The 6470-nt window shown below is 43.3% G+C and overlaps 1 pseudogene; it reads right to left on the bottom strand.

Moving 5' to 3' along the window:
- Positions 1-3296: 3296 nt before the first annotated feature.
- Positions 3297-6250, bottom strand: LOC136502590 (uncharacterized; annotated as a pseudogene).
- Positions 6251-6470: the final 220 nt, after the last annotated feature.

The following is a 6470-nucleotide window of genomic DNA, read 5'->3' as shown; positions in this document are numbered from 1 at the left end:
TCTGATGGTTTTTTTCCTAAAATTTTCTAAAATCATTCTCTATCAATTTATTTTGTTGGTTTTGTCAATATATACATATGAAAAGTTTGAGCAATTTAAATTTTGAATTTCCAAAAAATACAACTTCAGACAAGATTTTGGTACCCTAAATGATTTCAGCTGAAAAACTGATAAATACCAAAGTTGAATAACTCATCAAGATCTACAACTTTTGTATTGGTCATTTCTTCATATGACAAAGTGGTAATGACATTGTTCATAGATGGGACACATCTCTCATAAGGTTTTATAAACTATATGAGATATGTGTAAGATTAGTGAACAATGTGTGCTAAGAATTTGTTAAATGAAGAAATGGCTAAAATAAAAGTTGTAGATATTTATGAGTTGAACAACTTTGGTATTCATCACTTTTTATGTTGAAATCAATTTGGGTCTCAAATTTTGGTTCAAACTTATCATTTTTTAAAACTTCAAATTTGAAAGGTTCAAATTTTGTCAAATGACAATATGACCAAAATAAAAGTTGTAGATCTTCATGACCTATACAACTTTGATGCTTATCAAATTTTCATTTGAGATCATTTGGTGTCTCAAAATTATTTTAGTATTTTTTATTTTAATTTTTTAAAATATAAAAAAATTTCCCCATTTTTAAAGGTTCAATTTTGGAATTTTAAACTGTCGTAGTTGTTTTAGTTATTATATATGTAAATATATCTATAAAAATAATTATAAAATTTTGTAATTCATTATTTATTATTTACATATGAATAATTCATTTTGATTTAAAATTTTGAAAAAAAATCAACTGTAGGGGTGGCTTATAACCTCAGCCGCCCCTATAGTGACCCTGTAGGGGCGGCTTATAACCTCAGCCGCCCCTACAAAGGCTCCGAGGTATATAATCGTGACCGTCGCTGGGCTCTTGGTGTTGGGCAAAATCGTGCTGTGACGCTGTCAGGCTGCCCAAATTCACCGCCGCCGCCGCCACCGTCTCCCTGACCCCTCCACCTCCCCCGCCCCTCCCTGACCCCTCCACCGCCTCCTCCACCGTCTCCCTGACCCCAACCGCTGCCCCCACCCCATCCACCGCCGTTCCCTAGGCTGCGACGGTGGCTAGGGTTTGGGAGCGCGGCGAGGTGACGTCTCCCCCCCTCCCCGCTACACTAGTCCGCGGTCGACGTGCTCAACAGCTCCATCGAGAACCTGCAGGGCATGGCGAGGCCGGCCGCCGTCAACATCGCCGTCCCCATGCTCTCGCTTCTGCAGAGGCGACCAGGGTTTGGAGGCTACCGAGAGGGTGCTACCCGGGCCAACTCCTCTGACCGCCCGCAAGAGAAGGAGCTCTCCGCTGCCCCCGCCATCGTCTGGCCCTTTCCCATCGCCACCCGCAAGCTCTAGCCCTTGTGAATCGGAAGGGTTCTGGATTTGATTTGGGAGCCAAGCGACCGGCGGGCACGCTCCCCCGTCTCCCGGTCTCTTCCTCCCCGAGCGACACCCCCTGCATCCGCTTGCCACTTCTAGCATCGGGGAGGTACTACGTCCTCTCCTTTTTCTGTTCAATAATTCCATAACTGTTACAGTTATTTTGTCTTCATGAATTAAGTTACTCCCATGTTTACATTTTCATCATTATTTACTTATGAAACTATCACAAGGGATATAGTTCTTGAGCTTCTTATGCTATCAAATGAGTTAGTTTTGTTCTTTTAATGTTGGATAAGATGCTTGAAGCTTGACATTAACCTGGAAATAATGTCTCTGTCTTGATAACTGGAAATAATGGATTGGACATACTAGTTAATGCTTCTTAGTAGAGCAAACTATCTGTTAATAACAGCATGGCCACACTTGCATTTTATTTCTGTAACTAGTATATTGTCCATGCTAACGCTACGGTGACATCTACAAAAAAATAAATCATAAAACAAAAAAAATCAACTCATAAAAGAAACACAAATTCACAAACTAATGAAATAAGAGCATGCATTATTGGATACTGTTCTGTCTAGCACAACCCAAACACTCATGTCTAAGTCATCCATGTGAGTACTTCAATAGTAGATAGATAAATGAGTTGAAAAAAATTTGTAACAATAGCAAAGCTACATATAGCAATGTTTCTGTACCCATTCTCGATCTAGACAGGCAAGCATTATATATGGACAGTGGTCTGATCACTCACATTGCCACACTTGCAGTGGTCTGATCACTGCAGTGTACCCATTCATCTCCTTCATACAAGTTGACAGTGGTTACTAGGCTTAGGTTTCGCTGCTGCTAAGTCTGCATTAGAGAACGATAACTGTTTACTGCTAGATAAATTTACTAGGCTACTAAACTTCATCTTGATGCAGAACACAACATATGAAGGCTACAAGTCTCACAGATCTATGCATAGTACATGAACTGGTTACTAGGCTTAGGTTTCATGGGTGTCAGCTTTCTTTACTTGGTTCTTGCAGTTTCTGGGATTCAACTAGAATTTTTTTAATTTTTTTGCAATGCTGTGTCACAATTGCATACAACAATCTTAGTTAATTGACATATGAAGTCGCATACATGCATTGACAACGCCAGGATTGACAACGCTAACAGATCGATGCAAACTGTTTTATGATCGATCTACTAGCTTCTTCTAGCTAGCTTTCTACAACTTGATTAACTAACTACATATGAGCAAACAAGATTCAACGCGCGCTAGCAGCCTCCGCTGCAGATGGGTCCAGCTTCTTGTTACCTGCCATGCATCCTTGTCTGTCACTACTACAGAATGTTACGGTAGGGGCGGCTCTAGAGACTCTGTAGGGGCGGCTGCGCCAGCCGCCCTTCCCAGGGTGTTCCTACAGAGAGTGCCTCTGTAAGGGCGGTTTCCTGACTGCCCCTGCAGTGCCCTCTATAAGGGCGGCTGGTGTTTTCAGCCGCTCCTGCAGTTCTCTCTGTATGGGCGGCTGGTAATATCAACCGCCCCTGTAGTGGACTTCTGTAAGGGTGGCTGTATCACCAGCCGCCCCTGCTGTGTGTATTTGTAAGGGCGGTTCAATCAAGAACCGCCCCTACAGTGGATTTTCCAGCAAAAAAATAAATAATTCAAATTCAAATCTAACATATATATATATAATTCAAATTTAAATCTGACCGCCACAAATATACATATATACATCCACAAACATAAGACCATCATCACTAATCATAATTCACAAAAGTCCATCATTACAACATAGTCCATTATGAAGTCCATCATTATAACATAGTCCATTAAGATATCCACAAGTCCACATGCAAAACAAAGTCCAAACCGTTCCAAAGTCTGATCCAAATCATACCACAAGTCCACATTGTCATCAACGGCCTAGGGCTAACCTATCAGTTTCCCGAAGGTGTTGGTACAGAGGATTACTACCTAAGTCGAAAAGAAGATGATGGTAAGTGCCTTTATGATACACAATCTGGTCCATTATGAAGTTGCAAAGGCCGTCGACCATCTCTAAGAGCTCATCATCCTTGTATGGGTTCATTCTTATGTCTTTATCTTTCTCCAACTACAAGAGAACAAGTTTAGGTTTACTATATCACAACATATGCGAACTTTTTATACTACGAGCGAAGATGTTCAAACTTACCAGATTGGGGTTTCACTGATGGTACTCATCATAATACATGTGTAGTATCCACAATGTAGACTCCCAAGCTTCTGCTTGGGGCACTGTGTGTTTTGCATATGGAGATGTTAAGTAATGCTATTGAAAGACACGTAATATATGGAGTACCAAAGTAAATGACACTTACCGCACACAGAGTTTTGACATACAACTTTTCCTTCCTATTTGGATGATGCCTCCCCTTATGTTCCTGGACATAGTGCCTGAATGCCCTGTTCTAATGGTTTTAGCAAATGCAACTTGTTAGTATCCCACATTAAACCTTACAAGTATGTATACAAACATAGTAGCTAAAATGAGGATTGTCAATATGTATACGTCTTGATAATCGTTATGAAATCTTTGTATGTCTCGACTGGGAAATCCGCTGAATCAAAGACCCATGCCATGCTATGTGAGAGCTAGACGCCTATGCAAATCCAGTGATCGCTGCATGAATTTAGTCATAGAAGGAACACATAAACTCTTTTGCATCAAACCAAGTATATTGAACAAAGCTAAGTATACAGCCGAACTTACTTGAAGTGGTATGATATCCATATATTATCGTGTTGTTGGAGATTTTTAAAACATAGGGCAATGTATGCCGCAACCTTGAGGGACTCTTCCAATATTTTCTTGTTCCTAATGTCCTCTTTCTTCTTAAGTGTCTTTCCAGCTCCTAGTTCTTTGCAATCTAGTTTCCACTCTTTAGGGTAATTAAAATTTGTTGATGCTATAGGTGAAGGGTCTATATACCCGTGTTTCAGAGCTGGCCTCTTTTTCACAAAGTCCGCTTGCATTCTACAAATCACGGCGCAGGTTAGTTACAACAAAATTAAAAGATTACATTCATATCATATCGAGAGGGCAAGGACTTATATGCACCATATGCGAATCAGATTCATTTCCATTCGTCCGAGGTGGAAGCATGCCTAGATATTCTTAAACTCAATGGCAATTTGCCCACCTGGGGCTCCAAATGTGCCGGTAGGGATCCATGCTTGTAAGATTTCTAGTTCTGTTATTTGAGCATGCAAGTACCAATCATGGAACTTTCTCATTCCACGTGGCAAGCACTGTATGACTCGGTTTGGTAGGAAGTTCTTGCCTTTTTCATATTTATCTGGGCAATCATTTGATCATTTAAGGTTATCAATAGCTGGATACTTGTTAAACCCTTTGTGCAGTTTGCTAGTGGTGCCCTCTTCAGTGGTGCCCTCCTCAGAAGCTGGTGCTCTGAATTCTTTTACTTGGTTCTTAGGCTTGAACTGGTCATGGGCCATCCACTTGTGCACCGATGAGACGTCATTAATGCCCACATACGATGGCCTTATCTTGATTGGGATTTTGTTTCGAGCTTCCCATTCGGGCACGTCCTTGTCAACTTGTGCATCACCTGCTCCAGGGGCCACTTGTTCTTCATGTATCGGCTGTTCACGAGGCAATTGTTGTTCATGAGACACTTGTTGTTCATGTATCGGCTGCGCTTGTTGAGAAGGATGTTGCATCTCATCATGCCTTTGCTCGGTACGAGCTGGAGAAGGACGTGGCATGTCATCATGCCCATATTTGATATGAGGTGGAGAAGGATGTGGCATGTCATCATGCCCTTGCTCGGTACGAGGTGGAGAAGTCTCTAGCATGTGGTGGTCATGGTCATGGGCCGGTGAGTATACCTCCCCGTCCTCGACGAGTTGCTCCAGAGGATGAACTTCAGTCGGAGTTGGTGAAGACTCGGTCAATACAATGTCCCGTCTATGCCAGAGGATGAACTGGTTCATGACGTCTCCGAGTAACACGAGCCCCTCGGGAGTAGGGTGTTCTATCTTCCAAGTCATGAACTCGGGCTTCACGGTATGCACCTCGACCCGAGTGTAGTCCTGCAGGATGTCCCTATTGTGCCATGTGCCTCCTGGAGGATGTGCCATGCCCGTTGCCACCTCAATGATCATGTTTTGCCTGCCCATTGGAACCACCAATTTGCAACTGGTTGGCGCCCGTATGCGATCGACGGGGGTTCCGGTTGCATTGGAACCTTGACTACTAGGAACATCCGGAGGGCTGCCAACTACCGCCAGTTCTCCAGGTGGCCCCATTGGTGTTTGTGGCTCCATCGTAGACAGTCCTTTCTCCACCAACATCTTTTCAACTAGAGTCTTCACTTGGCGCTCAAGATTAGACTCTCGGTCTCTGCCATGTTTCTTATACATGTGCCTCTCCTCTATGAATCTGTGCTTCCAGGACATCCTCTACCCTAGCCCCCTGGTGCGTCCTGTGTGCTCGGGGTTTCCCAAGGCAACGATAAGCTCATCCCTCTCTCTAGAAGGGTTGAATGCGCCCTTCTCCTTGTCTTCAGCAAGTTTTAGTATCTTTGATACTACCTCTCCGGTCTCCGACTTAGCAAACTTGAGGCTACTACCGGATGAATCGACACTCCTCGCGTATATCCACTGTTTGAGGCGTGGCTTCAACTTCGGCACTTCCATATTCCCGGCAGCTTCGGCCTCTGCGTCCATCTTCCTAAAGACCTCTTGCTTGCCAATGTAGCCACCGGGGCCTAGACGAGGGTAGTGTTGGTTCTTCTTCGCCTGCTCGCTATTACGGGCACTGAGGGCCAATGATGCCTCTGAAGTCTTCTTAGCCACGAGCTCCTCCCATTGACTAAGAGTTATGTTGCCATACTCGTGAAAAGGTGTTAACTTCTGTTGGATAAAGTTCTTGTTCAGATCCGACCGCCAACGTCGGAAGCTCTGCCCCATTATCTTAAAAGCATTTTATTGTACCAACTCGTGCGTTCCCTCCGGAAACCTGAAGTTCTGCTTC

Source organism: Miscanthus floridulus, chromosome 14, assembly GCF_019320115.1.
Source record: "Miscanthus floridulus cultivar M001 chromosome 14, ASM1932011v1, whole genome shotgun sequence".
In the NCBI taxonomy this organism is placed as follows: Eukaryota; Viridiplantae; Streptophyta; class Magnoliopsida; order Poales; family Poaceae; genus Miscanthus; species Miscanthus floridulus.
This window is presented reverse-complemented; position numbering and strand designations above follow the sequence as displayed.